Source organism: Globicephala melas, chromosome 17, assembly GCF_963455315.2.
Source record: "Globicephala melas chromosome 17, mGloMel1.2, whole genome shotgun sequence".
Taxonomy (NCBI): domain Eukaryota; kingdom Metazoa; phylum Chordata; class Mammalia; order Artiodactyla; family Delphinidae; genus Globicephala; species Globicephala melas.
Window position 1 is genome coordinate 78,305,399 of NC_083330.1, and position 18,739 is coordinate 78,324,137.

Genomic DNA, 18,739 nt, shown 5'->3' on the forward strand with positions numbered 1-18,739 from the left:
GCCTGAGAAACCAGGACACAGGCACTGAAGACAAGTCAGCCCGGCCATCCCCAGGAAGGAGGCCCAGGGCGGCCTCAGGCCTCCTGCCTGCACCATCCGTCGGCCACAACCCCCAGGACCTGCCCCAGGCCACTGCGGGAGCCGGGGTTGTGAGAGGTGGGGAGCCCCGAGAGCTGGGGACCCCAAGACCACCACACCGCAGAGGAGCACTGACCCCGGCTCAGAGGAGATGACCCCCCGACCATGCCAGGATGTGCCCGGACCCAGGCTCCTGACCACAGGCTGGGCAAGGGGAGGCTAGGCAGAGCCAAGGACAGGCCTGGCAGAGAACCACGCCAGGGACCCACCAGCTACCTGCTGGGCCGGGGCTCCAGAGCCCAAGAACCTGGCCTGAGCCCGTGGCTGTCGGAGCCCAGCAGGGACCGAGACCCCTCCTGGCAAGGACAGAGACGCAAGAATGTGAGACAGAGGGAGGCCTCGACATAGATGGGAAAGGAGGGAGGAACACAACCCCACGTGATGAAAAAGCAAAACGGAAGAGCCCCCTTGGCCTCCTCTGAATGTGCGAAGGCGCGGGTCCTCTCGAGATGCTAGTTACAAAATTCAGGGAAATTAAACCTAAAGTTCATTCGCTGGGGACTCTGGCTTCCAAGCACATCACTTTAGAAGTGGGAAATCCGTGAATTTCAGGCCCCTGGAGGGTTCTTGCAAATGAAAACCATTTGAAATGGGGGAGAGACACTGAGATTCAGACAGAACCAGTGGGGCAGGGAGAGGCCAGGCAGCGGAGGGAGGGACCCAGCCAGCCCCACCTCGGTGCCCTGCCCTCAGTGGGGGGGGGACCCTACGAAGAAAGTCCCCACGGCTCGCCCCCCCCACATCAGACTCTTCAGCTAGACAAACCCACGCAGGACAGAACGTGCAGGGGCCCAGGGCCTGGCAGAGCCACACACCCAGCCCCCTGACCCCAGGGAGACGCCGGGCTCAGTGAGAAGACGAAACCCAACATCACATCACAGCACAGCAGGAGTGGTCCCCCACCCGAGAGCGCACCCCCAAGCAGCCGGGGTCCACTGCGGAGGGATCGGGGCTGGTGGCCCTGGGGGTGCAGAGGCAAACCGATCTGCAGAGGCACCACGCCCTGCACCCCAAGAGCTCTGCTCCAGGAGCCAGACAGGAAGCACTCGGAAGCCAGAAACATTACAAAATAAAAGCCAGAAAGCTAGAACAACCAAAATAGCAGCAATGAACAATTAAATGCATCCCGTTAGGTGTCTAAACAGGGTGTGGTGAAGCGACTTTAAATAGGGTTAAATACATCCGTTAGGTGTCTAAACAGGGTGTGATGAAGCGACCTTAAATAGGGTTAAATACATCCCGTTAGGCGTCTAAACAGGGTGTGATGAAGCGACTTTAAATAGTGCTAAAAGTATATATTCAGTCGTGGGCGGAAAATGCTCACACGTGACGCCAAGGTGAAAAATGATGCTACAAACACAAGACACACAGTTACCCTGAGGAGTGCATGTCCTGGCCACAGGGACGGAGGAACCGCCACTCAGGAGAACCGCTCAGCAGATTCTTATAAAGACACATCTACCTCCGCCAGGGTCACCCCACTCCTGGGCACCTGGTCATCATCACCCACCCTGAAAGTAGCCCAGACGCACACCAACAGGAGAGGGACACGCCGAGACCCTCCATCTGCTCAGGCTGCTGACGTGAGCTACACACGCAGGGCTCGCAGAATCCTCGTGTCGAGCAAGAGAAGCCAGAACAGAGGCCCCCCATTGCCCCCGCCCCCGGTGATCGCGTTCATGCGACAGTGGGAAGAGGCACGAGGAACCTCCAGGGATCACATCCCAGACCCACGGCACACGTGCACGGACCAAAGACTGGAAGGAAACGCATCACCAGGGCCTTGAAAACACGGTGAGGTGGGGAGGCAGCCACCACAGAGGAACACGCGGTGCCAGACCCCGTCCACGTGAGACGTCAGAACACACAAATCCACAGAGACAGGACGTGGCCCGGGCTGCCAGGGGGAATCAGAAGTGGGAATGGGGAGTGACCGCCATGGGTACGGGGTTCCTGTGCAGGTGTGGAAAAGTTCTGGAATTAGACCTTGGTAATGGTTGCACAACATTGCAAATGGGTTAAAAATCACTAAACTGTACTCTGGTAACGGGTGAGCTGTACGGTGTGTGAATCACATCCCATGGCGATTACCAAGCTGCTCAGAGCGCGGTGGCTGGTGGCGGGTCACCGGAGGCTGCGGGCAGATACGCTGCACTCGGGACCCAGGGCGTGCTCGGGGTGTGAGCCAGGGGCCCCCGAAGCTCTTAGCCAGGCATACACGTCACTTTTACAATCAGGAAAAATACACGTGGTCACTTAACCCAGCAAGCAAACATGCTAGCGCTGATGGGCTGGACGCACAGGCCAGCGGTGGCACTCCACCAGGCCAGGGCTGCATTTTGGCCATGGTCCCTGGGGTGGACCAGTGCACAGCAGGTCCTCAGGTAGTTTGCTGGCTGATGGACCCACGGCACGCCAACAACCCACACGGGCCACCTGGTGCCCTGGGAGCTGCCCGGGGAAACCATCTGAGACAGCCCACACCCGCAGAGCACACGGCCGGGAGTGACCGACGCATCCACGTCCTGCCCGGCCAGCCTCGGCAAGTGGACACACCCCATTTGGTTTAGGATCATTCTGTTAACTTATGCAGCTTGGTGAAGGCTGAAGACCCAACCAGTCCACTGAGGAGACTTCATCCCCGGCCAGAGCCTAGCCCAGGAGGGATCCAGCCTGACCCCTGATTCGGTCGCAGTTGGGTCGGGCCAGGGCACATGGTGACCCCTGACCCTGGCCACACACCAGCCCGCACCCTGGGATACCCTGGCCCCTCACCTCCCAGCTAAGAGACCATGGATGAGAATGCAGCCTCCTGCCTCCCTGCACCGGCAACACGGAGACAGCTGCCACAGACCCACTTCTCCAGTGGCTGAGGAGTCAATGAGTTAAGACACGTAAGCGCTTCAAAAGCACCAGGCGTGTTCGGCGCTCCATCCGTGTGCTAGCCATGCGCCACCACCCCAACAGGGGACCCTGAGGCACAGAGCCTGGCTCGGGCCGCCTCTCCCCACACACGCACCTGGGCCAGACCCCAAGGGCCCCTCGCACGGGTGCCTGTGTGCGCAAAGGCAGAGGAGGGGCCAGGGGCTGCAGTGGCATGCGGTGGAGTGTTGCTATAGCAACTTGGACTCCTCGTCAAACAGAGCGCCAGCCAGGCGCCCCAGGCACCCCGAGAATGATGCCCAGAATGGCCACGGAGAAGCAGGATTGCTGACAGCACCAAAGGGTGGTTGGGATGCCAGCCACTCATGCCCTTCTCCCATCCCACCTGCCACACCACCCCTCCCCCACCCCCACGCCCCTCCCCGAAAAGGCCACGGGAGGCCCGGCTTCAGGGCCTAGCTCTGCCCACCGCCCTGCTGCCTGCCCGTCAGCCAGGCCCTCTCCCAGGATGGTGGCAGCCAAGGAGCAAGAAGACTGTGCCTGAGTCACGAGGGCGGGGCCCACAGCACAGCTGCGCACGGCCAGGACCCACGCTCCCCTTCAGACCCCAAGATTCCCCGGGCCGTGGGGTGGAGAAGGATCACGGCCTGAAGCCGGAGCTGGAGGGCCCGTCCTCCCGGGCGCGGCCCACGCACGCGGGAAGCCAGCCCACTTCAGCAGGCAGCCCGGCTCTCCAGGGACAGGCTACCCAGCGGGCCCTGGACTCACAGCCCGTGGTCACCACTTAACTGTGGGGAAGGAACCTTCGTTGTTACACTCCATGGACAGGAAACTGAGGCTCAGAGAGGTGAGGAACTTGCCCAGGAAGCCCAGCTGATCCGAGGCCAAGGTGGGAACCAGACCCAGGTCTGTCTCTGGGCAAAGCCAGTGCTGTCCCCACCCCACATGGCCACGGCCCCGCCAGAGCGGCGGCAGCAGCAGGCCGCAGCTCAGGCCACACTGGGCTCACAGTCCAGCTCTCCCAACAGGGGCCAGCGAGGCAAGCACGGCCACGGTCATCCGACGAGACAGCAGAAGCCCCAGGACTCTCCCCCGGCCCTTCGTGGGGAGCCACAGGGCGGAGGGGCTGCCACACACCTGCCACGTCCTAAGAACAGGCTGGCTGAGGGCGCTGCTGAGCCCAGCGGTCGCGGGGAAAGGGGGTGGGCACAAACCTGAAACCTCAATCCTAAGGGCACAGGCTTCATGACCCCCACACCCAGAGCTCCTTCTCCCTGCCTCGCCCACCCTCACCCTCACCCAGGCAGAGACAGGCGCATACTGACTACCGCTACGGAGGGCAGCCCGTGCCGAACACTGGGGGCCCTGTGGGGAAGCCCCGTGCAGAGGGAGCGGGGAGACAGGGGGCCCAGTGCGCTGAGATCTGGGGCTTCTTCTGAGCCACCGTCACCACCTGAGTGTCCAGGGTGCAGCTGCATCCCAGTCTCACCACCACATCACACCACCCCACCAGGAGCAGCGTGACCGGACAGTGTCACCACACCACCCTGGCCACCGGAAAACCTCCACTGCCATCCCCACCCCTCGGTACCACCCCCCCAGTGGCAGCATCGCCAGGCCAACCCTCAGCAGCAGCCCTGCCCTCCTATGAGCCACTGGCCCCACTGTCACCCCCCAGGTCATCGCCACCTCCTCCCTCGCAGAGGACAGCATGACGTGAGGCCAAAGAGGCAGGGGCTGCTGGACAGCTTGTTGTCTGCCGCTTTAATGAGGAGGGCAAGACCCCTCCTGCAGGAGACGGGGTGGCGGCAGGAAGACGCGGGGTCCGCCTTTCTACAGATGGCAGAGGTAAGCCACAAGTGTCACTGCTCAGAGTGACAGGCAGGAGGCGTGGGCTGGACCCCCAAAGCCCACGCTCTTTGCCCCGGGACCTGAAAGTGCAGACCCAGCTGGAGGGGCCCCTGGGGAAAGGAGAGCTTGCCCTCAGCCCCAAACCCACAGTAACACCCTGCAGCCCCTCCCCCGACTGCCCACCAACCCGCTGGTATTGATGCCAGGGCAGGCCAGTGGCTCAGACCCGAGGGCAGCCCTGGGCCTCCAGCCCTGCCCCAAGCCTGCAGGGAGGAGGTGTCCGTTGGCAGGATGGGCTGCACGGATGGAGGCCCCGCCCTAGGAGCTGTCCGCGGTGCTGAGAACAATGGGCCCAGACACAGCCGGCTGGCCGTCAATTAACGGCACTGAGTTTAACTTCTCTAGTCAAAGAAAAAAAGATTCTCAGATTGGATCACAAAGCAAATCCAACCTCATGCTTATGGAACAGACAGACACCCACGAAGGAACGCAAGAGGTGACGGGCAGAAGGATGGAGAAGGCGCGCCAGGCAAACCAAGAGGGAGGGCAGCGCACCATGATCCCGAAGTCAGGCCGCGTGGAGACGAAACAAAGGACGCAATTCCGAATAAAAACGATAGTTGTACCACAGCCGCCAGCAGTCACAGGAGACACAGGAGGAAGGGGCAGAAACAGACCTACGGCAGGACTGCAATTCCCTTCTCTCAGTCCACGACAGAGCAGGCAGACAAAAACCATTACCTACGTGACCCACGACACGATCAGGTGGTGAAACTGACTGACACACACGTCAACTGCTGTTCACCCAAAAGAGAGAACAGATCTCCTTTTCAAGTGCCTGTGGAACAATGGTGAAAACTGACTCCGTGTTAGAACCACAAGAAAAACCACATAAAACCCAAAAAGTTCGAAAGAGAATAGTCAACATTCTCTGATCAACATGCAATTAAGGGCTTCCCTGGTGGCGCGGTGGTTGAGAGTCCGCCTGCCGATGCAGGGGACGCGGGTTCGTGCCCCAGTCCGGGAGGATCCCACGTGCCGCGGAGCGGCTGGGCCCGTGAGCCATGGCCGCTGAGCCTGCGTGTCCGGAGCCTGTGCTCTGCAACGGGAGAGGCCACAACAGCGAGAGGCCCGCGTACCGCAAAAGAAAAAAAAAATGCAATTAAAACCAGAATAACAACAAAACGAAGAAATCAAAAGATGCTTTTCAGACTTGCTCCTCAACAGCTCTTGGACCAGAATTATAGCATTTCCAGACAGCACTGATAAGGAAAACACATACTATCAGAACTGAAGGAACGGCCTTTAAACATTAAACACTTTTTTGAAAAGAACAGAAACAAGTTAATCAAGCATCTAAACATCTAGGGAAAAGGATGATAAGATAAACTGAGACAAAGCAAATGGAAATCTTAACTATAAGCAAAAAGGGATGCATTAAGAAGCAGGAAAAAAAAGGACAATGAATTTTTTAAAATACCCAAAAGGTGGCTCTTTGAAGAAAAAGAAAAACCATAAAACGGAAACAACTAGCCAATCCAACCAAGAAAAAACAGGAACAAATAAGATGGAAATAATCACAGAAACCAAGAAAATTAAGAGAAGAGTGAGAGATAATTACACTCAAGTCTATGTGAATAAATGTGACAACCTGGGCGAAACTGACAATTTTCTAGGAAAATATAATTTCTAAGACTGACCCCCAAAAAAGAAAGAAAAAGTTTACAGGATTTCCTTGCTCAAAACAAAAACAAAACTAACAGAAGAGCACCGGGTCTCAGCAGTTTCCCAAAGTCTGCCAACACTTTAAAGACCAGATATTTCAACGCTATTAAACCACTCTAGAAATGCGCCAGAAAGAAAACGTTATTTTTATGAAGCAGATGCGACCCGATATCCAAACCTAGAAGAAAGTGCACACACGCCAAAAACGAAATGACAGACCAAGCCTACTTACGAAGAGCAATACAGATGCTAAATTAAACAGCACAAAGTATCCAGCAGCACCTTACAGGAATCCCACATCAGACCAAGTGAAGGGCATTCTAGGAACTCAAGAATGTCTCGCTGTTAGCAACTCCCATTAGTGTGATTCATCAGATTACTATACCTAAGGAGAAAAGTCACATGATCATCCCACAGATGATTTTTTTTTAAAGAAACTGACAAAATTCGACAATAGTTCTTGATTTTTATAAATGAGACCCTCAGTAAAATGGGCAGGACAGGCTCTTCCTTGACACGTGGAAGGCATGTATCTCATTCCAAATCCACATCTGCCCCACGGGGAAACACCAGGGGCGCTCAAGAGAGGTGGCCTCCGCCAGCTCCTCGGAGACACTGAAGCATGAGTCCACGCAGTTACGTAACAGAAGGAACCTGGCATATAAAAACTGGAAAGGGGAAGGTTAAATATCACTATTTGCCGCTGCTACGATCGGATACCTGGAGAACTCAAGGTAATTAACTATTGGGTTGGCCAAAACGTTTGTTCGGGTTTTCGTAACATCTTACAGAAAATCCCGAATGAACATTTTGGCCAACCCAATTAAAAACACAGAATTCAGCAAGGTAGCATGGGGCAAACTCATATGAAGAAATCAAGAGTATTCATACATGTGTATACAAACACAGGATAACACAGAAGAAAAGACTCCTAACCATCACATTTAAAAGGATAAAATTCCTGCAAATAAACTTGAAAACATTACAGAAAAAGAGACCTAAGCAATTGGGAAAGTACAGCACATTCTTTTTTTTTTTTTTAATAATTTTTTTTTACTTATTTATTTATTTTTGGCTGCATTGGGTCTTCGTTGCTGTGAGCAGGCTTTCTCTAGTTGCGGTGAGCGGGGGCTACTCTTCACTGCGGTGTGCAGGCTTCTCACTGCAGTGGCTTCTCTTGTTGCAGAGCACGGGCTCTAGGCACATGGGCTTCAGTAGTTGTGGCACGTGGGCTCAGCAGTTGTGGCTCACGGGCTCTAGAGAGCAGGCTCAGTAATTGTGGCACACGGGCTTAGTTGCTCCACAGCATGTGGGATCTTCCCCAACCAGGGCTCGAACCCGTGTCCCCTTCATTGGCAGGCAGATTCTTAACCACTGAGCCACCAGGGAAGCCCTACAGCACATTCTTAAGAAGGAAGATTCAATGTCATAAAGATGTCGCTCTCCCTAAGTTAGTTTGTACATGTAACATAATTCCAACCCAAAACCAACCAGGTTTTAGGGATGCGAGTGTGTGTATGTATGTGTTTGGTGGTGGGGACTGAGTAAAGAATAGACAAGCTAATTCAAAGTTCATATGTAAAGATAATCTAGAATAGGCAAAAAAATTATGACCAAAGAGCAATGAGTTCTTTGATATACCGAAACACAGTATAAGGCCTTAAAAATTAAAATAGATGGGCTTCCCTGGTGGCGCAGTGGTTGAGAGTCCGCCTGCCGATGTAGAGGACACAGGTTCGTGCCCCGGTCCGGGAAGATCCCACATGCCACGGAGCTGCTGGGCCCGTGAGCCATGGCCGCTGAGCCTGCGCGTCCGGAGCCTGTGCTCCGCAACGGGAGAGGCCACAACAGTGAGAGGCCCGCGTACGGCAAAAAAAAAAAAAAAAATTAAAATAGAGGTTACAACTGTACACATGGACAGTGGAACAGCTTACAGGCAAACAAACGTAATCAATCTTGAGAAAGAACAATAAAGGTGGACGCATCACCCATCGTGATTTCAACATATACTACAAAGTGACAGTCACTGAAACAGTATGCTACTGGCATAAGACGAGCACACAGACCAATGGCACAGAATAGGGAGCCCAGAAGGAAATCGACACACAGTCACTGGATCTGCCAAGGGTGCCAAGAACACAGAGCGGGGAGAGGACAGTCTCCGTGACAAATGATGCCAGGAAACTGAAGCTGAACCTGCAAGAGAATGAACTTGGACCCTATGTTACACCACGCACACAAGTCAACTCAAAATCAATTAAGGACTTAAAACACGAGACCCAAACTGTAAAACTCCTAGAGGAAAGCACAGGGGAGAGGCTCACAGCACTGGGCTTGGCAGTGACTCCATGGGTATGATGCCAAAAGCACAAAGTAACAGAAACAAGAAACAGCTAAGTGGGACTACATCAAACTACAAAGCTGCCGCAAAGCAAAGGAAGTAGTCATCGAGCGAAAAGGCACCTACGGAGCGGGAGACCTTCCTCGCCTCACAATGGGGCTGCACCCTGATAAGCCCACGGTAAACTGAAGGTAAGTCGAAAATGCATTTAAAACACTGAACCTACCGAAGGTCACAGCTTAGCCTGGCCTTCCTGAAACGTGCTCAGAACACGCACATTAGCCTACAAGTGGGCAAAACCATCTAGCACAAAGCCTATTTTACACTAAAGTGTGGACTATCTCATGTGACTGATTGAACACTGTACTGAAATTGAATACAGAATAGCTGTCTGGGCACCGGCTGGTCACCCTCGTGACCTCGGGGCTGATGGGGAGCTGCGGCTGCCACTGCCCAGCATCACAAGAGTATCCACCCCACATCGCTGGTCCAGGAAAAGACCAAAATTCAAAATTCGAAGCATGGTTTCTACTGAATGTGTGTCACTTTCACAGCATGAAACGTCAAAAAAACTGTAAAATCGCTAAGAGGAGCCATGCTAAGTATACGACTGTGTGCATCGCATAAGGGGTTAATCTCCAAATCATATAAGGAACTCCGACAATTCAATAGCTTAAGAAAACTAATAAATTACCCAATTATAAAACGGGCTAAGGACCTGAATAGACATGTTTCCAAGAAAGACATACCAATGGCCAAGAGGCACATGAAAAGATGTTCAACGTAAGTAATCATCAGAGAGATGCAAATCGAAACCACAATGAGACGTCACCTCACACCTGTCAGAATGGCTATTATCAAAAAAAGAAGAAAAGAGAGAGAGAGAATAAGTGCTGGCAAGGATGTGGAGAAACTGGAACCCTGTACACTGACCGTGGGAACACGAAACGGCACAGTCGCTATGGAAAACAGTATGAAGCTTCCTCAAAAGTTAAAAATAGAACTACCACGTGATCCAGCAGTACCGCTTCTGAGCATTTATTCTAAAGAATTAAAATCAGGATCTCCAAGGTACTCTGTGCCCCATGTTCACTGCAGTGTTATTCACAACAGCCAAGATATGGAAACAACCGAAGCATCTGTCTGCAGATGCATGGGTAAAGGAGACGCAGCATATCCATATGATGGATATCATTCAGCCTTTAAAAAGGAAATTCTGCAGTGCGTGACAACACGGATGGACCTTGAGGACATTATGCAAAGTGAAATAAGCCAGTCACAGAAGTACAGACACTGCATGACTCCGCCTATACGAGGGATCTATAACATAGTCCAGTTCAAAGAACTACCGAGTGGAACGGTGGCTGCCCGGTGCTGGGGCAGGGGACATGCAGAGCTGCTAATCAGCACGCAGAAGCAACATGATGTGGCTCCAGAGCGCGTGTGGGCAACGCCGCACCTGGTCGACAGCATGCGGTACTTGCACTGTGCACGCAGTCCTGTACTGTGCACTTCAATCTGCGAAGGGGGAAGGTCTCACGTGAAGGGCTGTTACCAGGATAAATACATTATTTTAAAATTTAAATACAGATGGCCGTTTAGGGCATGACTAAGCTAGAACCTAAAGCCGGTGGGGGAAGAAACGGATTCTTTAATAACTCGGACAGGACTACTAGTAGACCATCTGGGAGAAAATTAAGGTCAGACTCGTACCTCACACCACACACCAGGATAAAAGACAAATGAATAAAAACTTTAAAAGGAAATCAACGAAAATGAGAAGAAAACACAGGACTTCTTTTTAAACTTGAAGAAAAGAAGCACTCATTAACTATGACTCAAAATCCAAACACCACATGTGAAAGTTGACGGATCTGACTGCGCGAAAGGACAACAAAAGGCAGCAGCGAATGCCCTGCACTCATCTGACGCTCAAAGAACTCATCTCCGTAATCTACAGGGAAAAATCAACGACGCAGTTTTTAAAACATGGACCATGTCACGGAACAGAAAGCTCACAACTAAAACACAAACGGCTCTTTGATACATAAAAAGATACCATCATCCATCAGAAAGGAAATGCAGATGTGTCCCCGCTCTGAAGCCTGACCATACCCAGCATGCGAGCAGCTGGGGGACGGGCGCCGACAGCTTTCCATGGGTATGTGGACCAGTGCCTCCCCTTTGGAGGGGGGCTGGCAGGGTGTGTCCTCATGAGGAAAGTCTGGGTCTTCTGACCCAGCACCTGCACTCAGAGCATACATCCTACATACATGCATCAAATGACATACGAAGAGGTCATTCATTCTGTAATAGGCAAAGACTGAAAATAACCTAAATTTCTATCAACAAAAGACTACATTAAATCGATTCTGACATACCCATACTCGAAATATTCTGCAGTTGTCAACGAGAAAAGGAGAAGCTCTCTGTACTAATATAGGAAGACCTCCAGGACGTTTTGGTTAGTGGGGGAAAAAATTAAAACCAAGGTGGAGAAGAAATTTATAACATGACTTGTGACAGAAAAAGGAAAAATATCAAAGTGTAGATTTGTATGTGGTAGATAATTGCATTCTTACGTATCTGGAAGGATAGATAAGAGACCAAGAGCAGGGTCACATGTGGAGACAAGGACCGGGCCGGCTGGGATGGGGAGACTTTCAACTTTCTACTGGATGCTTCCTCATGTGTTTCTACTTTTGAACCATACACACTATTCAAAAAGTGCAAGAGCACTGGAACAGTTAAACCGTGCTCCGTTCACACCATGGAGCAGGACTTAGTGATCAACACAAACAAACTACAGGTACATGTGCCAACCCTGAGAAACCTCCGGGGAATCACACCAGATGAAAAGAGCCAGTCCCCAAGGGCTACACACTGTATGATTCTATTTGTAGAACATTCTTGAAATGACATAAGAAAAAAGGAGGACAGACTGGGGCTTCCCAGGAGTTCAGGAGGGTGAAGGTAGCAGGGAGGGGGTGCGGCTACAAAAGGGCAACCAGGTGACAGCGACAGCCTGCATTCTGACTGCACCCATTGCTGGTATCCTGGGTGTGACACGGTGCTACAGCTCTGTGAGACGCTGCCTTTAGGGAAATTGGGTAAAGGTACGCAGGAAGGCTCAGAATCAGTTCTTACAGTTGTACATGTGAACACACAATGTCTCAAAATATAAAGTTTAATAATTAAAAAAACAAAAACCAAAGACACTGGGCTGTCAATCTCCATGCCCGAGGTCACCAAGTGGCCAGAGCAGAGAACATATCCAGCCTGATCTGCTTCCCAAGTGCCTGCCTCCTGGGACATGGGGGCCACAAGGGAGGTGACCCCACAGGGCTCAACCTCTGTCTGAGCACAGGGCAATCCTTCAAGGAAAAGGGGAGGAAGGGTGCCCGGCGAGGAAGGGTGTCCTTCCCAATGCACAAAGCTGACTCTGTGGTTTTAAGCTGCTGGCACCTGGGGGATACTTGTTACCGCAGCAAGACCTACCCTACACCATTAAGACTTCTGTCCATCCAATCACATCCGTGCCTGCACCTGCTGCCTGACTTCACTCCTGCCCACCTGGCCCTCCTGGCCCATAAGACAGAACCCCGCCTGCTGCCTGTGGGGCCCCCCTCCACGGGCCTCCAGCCCCTCCTGCAGGTGGGCAGCGGCACACGCTGCCAGACGGAAGAGGCAGGGCAAGGCTGCACCCCACAGCAGCAGGCGGCTCTGGCCCCTGCCTCCCCAGGTGTAGAATGAGGGCTGAACCAGCTTTAGAGCTTTTCCCAGCTACAGAATCCTTCCTTCAAACACAATCATCCTCAGAAGGTCCAGGTGAAATGGATGAGATCAGAGCTGCTCTGGCTAAAGGAAGAGGATGCTGCCAGCTGGGGTGACTAGAGCCCCTCCAGTTCCGGGGACCCCCTCAAGCCACTGGTCCAGCAGCTCTCCACAACCCTGGGTCGGTAACGCTGTGGGGCAGAGTGGGAAAGCCCAGGTTCTAGGGCTGGACACGCCAGGTCCTACGCCCAGCCCGCTCTGCACTTCGTGGCCTTGGGAAAACAGGCATCACCTCGTGAGGTCTAAGAGGAAATGACTGCCCCGCTTCCCTGCTCTGACCAGTGGCACCAAAACCACCACATCCTCCACTCGGAGCTGCAGCCCCGCTCCTCAGGGTCCCTACAGCATGTTCCACGTGCCACCCACCTGCAGGGCCCTGGAAGACTCATCCCCACACAGCTCCGCCCCCTGCAAGCTACAACCCACCCTCTGCAAGCTGCCACCTCCCTTCAGCTCCGAGGAGCCAGGACATACATGTGAAGCACCTGCTCACGGCTGGCCCACCTTAGATGCAGGTGGCCCCTGGCACGGCAGATGCCCAGAAACCAGCTGAAAGAGCTGAGAAATACCCCTTTCCAATAGCTAGCTTGTGCTTACATGAGCATTTATCGAGCACCTACTGTGCGCTCTTCCTGTGCTGGGCCACAGAGACAGACAGGGTCCTGGCCCTGGAGAGTACACGGGGAGCCCGACACCAAATGACCACAAGGAAACGAGGAAGCAGCCACGCAAGGCTTTCCATCAGTCTGCAGCCCCTCCCCTGCCCTGGGCCAGGCCCCCGAGGACGGGCCAGGCTTCCACACGGCAGCACAGACCTGAGCCTTGACCAGTCGGAGGACGTCCCCTGGGGCGCTGGCGCCCGGCCATTCCAGCCAGAGGGGCAGCCAAGCTGATCCCAGAGGGCAGCCTTGGGCAGCCGAGAAGTCGGCCCAGCAGGTGGACCAGACGCTGGGGAGACATTCAGGTCACACCGTGAGAGCTGCAAAGGCCGAGGGCGGAGGCGGCCTGATGCTGCAGATGGGCGCCCTAAGACATGTCAGCCGGGGAGACACGCCAGAGCGGCCCCCGGGCCAGAAGAGCCAGGACACTGAGAGGGGATTATGGGGTCCAGGCTGGAGGCTGCGGACCAGCCAGACGTCCGCCCTGCGACTGAAGGCTTTCCGGACCCTGGACCCGGAAGACACAGAACCGACCCACCTCCCAAGCCCAGGCCCGTCTCCCACCTGCCCAGGCTCATTAGCACCCTGGCTGTGGGCGAGGCCGTAGCGGGGAAGGAGGGCAGACCCGAGGCGGGGATCCAGCTCCTCGGTGGTACCGCCACCGAAAGCCTGTGCTGAGAGGGCAGCCAGGCCCGGGAAGGGGGCTGCTGTGCCGAGTTCACGTGGGAGAGGTTGATTCCGGGCTGCCGGTGTAAAACTGTGTCCCTTTCCGAATACTTGGCAGGAACAGATCATGGCTCCCGGTGGAGGGCAGCCAGCCAGCGGTGTCTGGGGCGGAAGGCGGGGGGGCTGCCCCTGGCCGGCTCTGTCTGGCGCCGACTCCCTGAACAGAGCTCTGATGCCCCTGCCATCCCCCGGGGTGCCTGCCCCCTGTCTTCCCCAGAAAACATCCCACCGCCCTCCTTCCCCACCACCCCGCACCCCTAACATCCAGCTTCCTAGTTGGTGCAGGCGCAGCCTGTGACCCCGCGACCACATCCAGGGTCTGGCTCGGGCAACAGTAGGACAGACGTGGACAGACAGGTGCCCGAGCATGGCACCTGGTCCCAAAGCCCTAAGGACCTGACTCCTTTCCACAGGTCCCAGAGAGGAGCCATGGCCAATGGTGGGCTCACTGTAACCCCCTTTCATCCGGCCACACTGGGAACAAGAATTCCAAGTTCCAGCCCAGCCGCGACCCCCCCGCCCCCGACGAGAGATACCACACTTCCAGAGCTGGACTCCCTGACGCCCTCGACCCGTGCCAGGCACTCCTTTAGAACATCAGTTCAATACGGAGGGAAAGTCAGGATAAAGTCTTTATTAGTATAATCATCACCACTACCAAAGTCGTTCTCCAACTCAAAAGGCATCCTCTGGGGCGGTGGCATCTTCCAATCTGGTCCTCGCAGGAAGCAGCAGAGCAGGAAGGCTGGGCGGGCGGGGCAGCAGAGCTGGGCGGGCTCTGGAGCCAGAGTGCTGGAGGCAAATCCTGGCCGCTCACTTACGCGCCTGTGACTCCGTGTAAGTTACTCAGCCCGGAAAGTGTGCTGATCTTAGGAATATGAGGAACCTAGCAGGTGCTAGGTCCATAAACGGTGCTGACTATCACGATGATGATACAAAAGGCTGACGATGGCCAGTTCTCCTGGGTTCCCGCTAACCCACCTCAAACGCAGGCCAGAGAGCAGTCTCTGGAGCCGGAGGGCTGCTCAGAAGAGGAGCAGCTGCACCAGCCTCCCGGGCACCCCCTGACTCCACAGCCCCTCCCAGAGCTTCAGCGCCTGTGTCTCTGCGATGGCGCGGATGCCACCACCTCCCGGTGGCTGCGGGATCAGAAAGGACAGAGGGCGGGGACGTGCTAATGAGGAACGCGACTCAGGACCCCACAGCTGAGACTCAGCCACGCTGTGTCCGCAGGATTTCACTGTTCGTACCAGGATGCTGACGCAGTCAGGGCTGGGTCCCCATCCTTCCCATGGGGGACATCAAGAGGCAGAAAATGAGACAGTCTTCCATCAAACCACGTAAAGAAAACAATAAAACTTTATCGACTGGGAGCTCCGAGATGGGGGCTCACAGGGTCAGCACGACTGCCTGGTCTGCTCTCCTGCGTCCACCTCGGGGCGGGCTGCCCTCTCCTGGAGGCGGGAGCGCAGGGCTGCTGGGACTGTGTGCAGCCTGCCGCGCCGGTTCCCAGGAAGACCCCGCTCTCCCCAGCCAGCAATCACGCCAGGGAAAGGTCCACGGCACTGCTACCACCATCGTGGACCCAGCCACACGATACGGAGCCCAGGGGCCGACAGCCTGGACTCTGCGGGCTGGGAGGGGGCGCACACCTCTAGCCACAGACCCCTCGTGTGGTCCGGCCCAGACCCCAGACGTCAGACCCCTGGTCCCTGCTCCCCACAGCCCTGTCTCGGCTGCTCTTCAAGTGACTCTCAGCGCGGCACAGGCTGGCCCTCCTGGGACCAGCACCAAATCCATACCTCACCTGCCTCCCTCGGGTCTGCCGCTGTTCATTCCCGCTTCACTTAGTCTCATGTCACCCACTCCTCCATTCAGGGGTCCAGCAAACACTTAGCAGCCAGGCGGTGCTGAACGTTCTGGCAGAAAACAGAGGAATCCGAGAGGCGGCCTACCTTCACAGCCCAGCAAGTCCGTCATTACAGACATGGCACAGATCACAATTCAAAGAACAGAAAGAATGACGGCTGGACTGAGCCACCCAGGTTAAATTCCATTTGTAGCAAATAACACAATCAAAACAAACCCAACAGCCACAGATATGCCTGTGCGCATTAAAAAAATCTAAGCCTTGGCCAACAGTTTGCTTCTCCCAAACACTAGTCCAAACACTAGTCAGAGCAACGAAACTCTCAGTAACACAGAAAGGTGCTGTGTGCTGTGAGCCGTGGTCATAAACGTGGGTGAACCGACCCAGGAGAGGAAGGGGACAGGAAAGCGTCCAAAGAGAACCGGAGTACAAGGCATTCCAAGTGGAAGGCACAGACATGAGAAAAGACATGGGCTGTGCAGGAAACAAGGGCTTGTGCACTGGCAGGGCACACGAAGCAAGTGGGTGGAAGGTGTGGCTGGAGCAGTAGGCAGGAACAGGGTCCCGACCTTCACCTTGCAGGAGGGGACTTAAGGACTCCTATCTGCCCATGAGCCCCCAAACCCCTAGATGGCAGTGCCCGTGTATAGGTGCCCACCTCAGGGCCCTGCAGAGGAGCGCCCGGAGAAGGTAGCCTGGATACAGTCAGAGCAATCAAAGGAGGAGAGAAATGTGCAGGTGGCCCAGGAAGCTCCGCCTCCTCCAGGAAGCCTTCTCGGACTGCCACTCTCCCACAGCTACTGCAGTCACAACTGGGCTCCTGCACTGTCCTGGGCAGGCTGCGCCGGTTTCTACCGAGGACCTACAACATATGAGGCTGACCACTCAGAAGTACCATTTTAATAGGCTGAAGCCCTCCAATACTGACATACTTCACCTGGACCTCACCCTGACACTGTCCACCCTGGGGCTATAGTGAGGAACAGTCCCAATCCCTGCCTCCTGGGGACCCAAGATAAAGCGGAAAACAAGCAAACAAGCGACAGTGACAAAACATGAAGTGCTGAGAAGGAAAAGAGAAAGGACCTGAACCAGGGTACTGGTAGGAGAGGGCGGTCAGCAAAGTGGGCTGTGACCTGCCGTAAAGATGGTGAGCTGCCATCCCACCAGGAACTAAGACAAGGGCAGGAAGAGGGTGGGTGAGGAAGAGGCCAGGTGTGGCTGCAATGGCAGCAGGCCCATCTAGTCCAGCAGCTCGACCCAAAGAATTTTCTGCCATGACCGGAGTGTTCCATGCCTGCGCCGCGCTGGCTAGTGGCCGCCACACTGGACGGCGCACAAAGAGCCCAGAGGGCAAAGGAGGAGTGAAACGTGAGTCTCCCAACAGGAAGCCCCTGGAGGGCTTCCGTGGGGGCAGCACAGATCAGAGGCACCTGGAAGCTGGACGGGAGGGAGGGCCCCTACCCTCCGTGCCCCAGAGGCACGTTTTAAGCCAAACGTAGAGAAAAGGCAGAAAGGAGCGGAGAGGAGGCACATCGTGTCCGGCTCTCCCTCAAGGGCTGCCTCCCGCTCGCTGGTGATGAGCAGCGTCCCTGGCGCCCAACAGGTGTGCACCCGGGCCTCGGTGCGAGCGCTCCGCCCCCGAGACCCTGCCCCTCCCACGACCCTGCCCCTCGGCCCCGCCCCTCCCATGGCGGTCCCGCCCCTCCCGGAGGCCCTCCCGCCGCGCGGGCCCCGCCCCACCCCGCCCCCGACCACCCCGGGCCCCGGGCGCCCCTCCCGGCCCCGGCCTCCGCCGCCCCCGCCTCCGGCCTCGCCCCCTCCCAGCCAAGCCAGCCTCCCCCCGCCGGCCCGCCCCCGCCGGCCCGGCACCACCGCACGCCGCTGCCTCACCTGGGCTTCGGTGGCTCCCGGGCGCGTTCCGTGCTTTCTCGGAGGGAGGGGCGGTACGGGGGGCGGAGCCGGCACCCAAACATCACGTGACGGCCTCTCTCGCGCCGGCGAGGGCCTCGAGGCCGCCCCCCTTCCGCCCCGTCGGCCCCGACGCCTCGCGCCAGCCAATGGCCGCCGAGCCGCGGACGAGCTGAGGACGGCGTGAGCCCTGGGACTACAAGTCCCAGAGTGCCCCGCGCGGGCGGCGGAAACGGCCTGGGACGGCGGCCGGAGGGGGCCAGAAAGCCTGCGCCCGGCGGGAGCCCCCCGCGGCTACCCAGGGCCGCGGCCCTCGAGGGCCACCGAGGGCGCGCCGTCCCGGCCTGCCGGGCTGGGCCGAGCCGTTCCCGCCGCCTTACCGGGCCTGTAGGTGGCCGGCTTACTCGCACCCCCGATCCTCAGTACCCCCATCTGTGGAACGGGGGTGACAGACGCGGAGTGCGCGGTCCCCGCCTCAGAGGCCCGACCGGATCTCAGGGGTCTGAGAGGCCGAGCCGCGGCGGCGCAGTGGCCTTGCGGGCCCCGGACTCGGGTCCGGAGGGCACAAGGGCCAGCGCCCGGGTCTAGGGCGGCCGCTGAGCACTGCCGGGAGGGGCCGTGCCCTGCGGACCCCACGCCTTGGTCCGTGCCAGCGGGGGAGTAGACGGGATCGTCACCACACCCCAAAGCCTTTCCGCGGAGGGCCCTCAGGGGACGGGTCTGCAGAGAGCGGCGTCTGAGGGTGCTCCGGCCGCGCCCCACCCTCAGCGGGCGCGGGTGTGGAGGAAAGGAGGGGAAAGC

At 56.3% G+C, this 18,739-nt stretch overlaps 1 protein-coding gene across 13 annotated transcripts in view; it reads right to left on the reverse strand.

The window, feature by feature from the left end:
- TSNARE1 (t-SNARE domain containing 1) overlaps positions 1–18,017 on the reverse strand; it is a 145,895-nt gene extending 127,878 nt beyond the window's left edge. For all 13 annotated transcript variants that reach the window (XR_009559570.1, XM_060287404.1, XM_060287402.1 and 10 more), the window contains exon 1: positions 17,921–18,017. The gene's annotated coding sequence lies outside the window, so the exon portion shown is untranslated. The remainder of the gene's footprint in view (positions 1–17,920) is intronic.
- Positions 18,018–18,739: the final 722 nt, after the last annotated feature.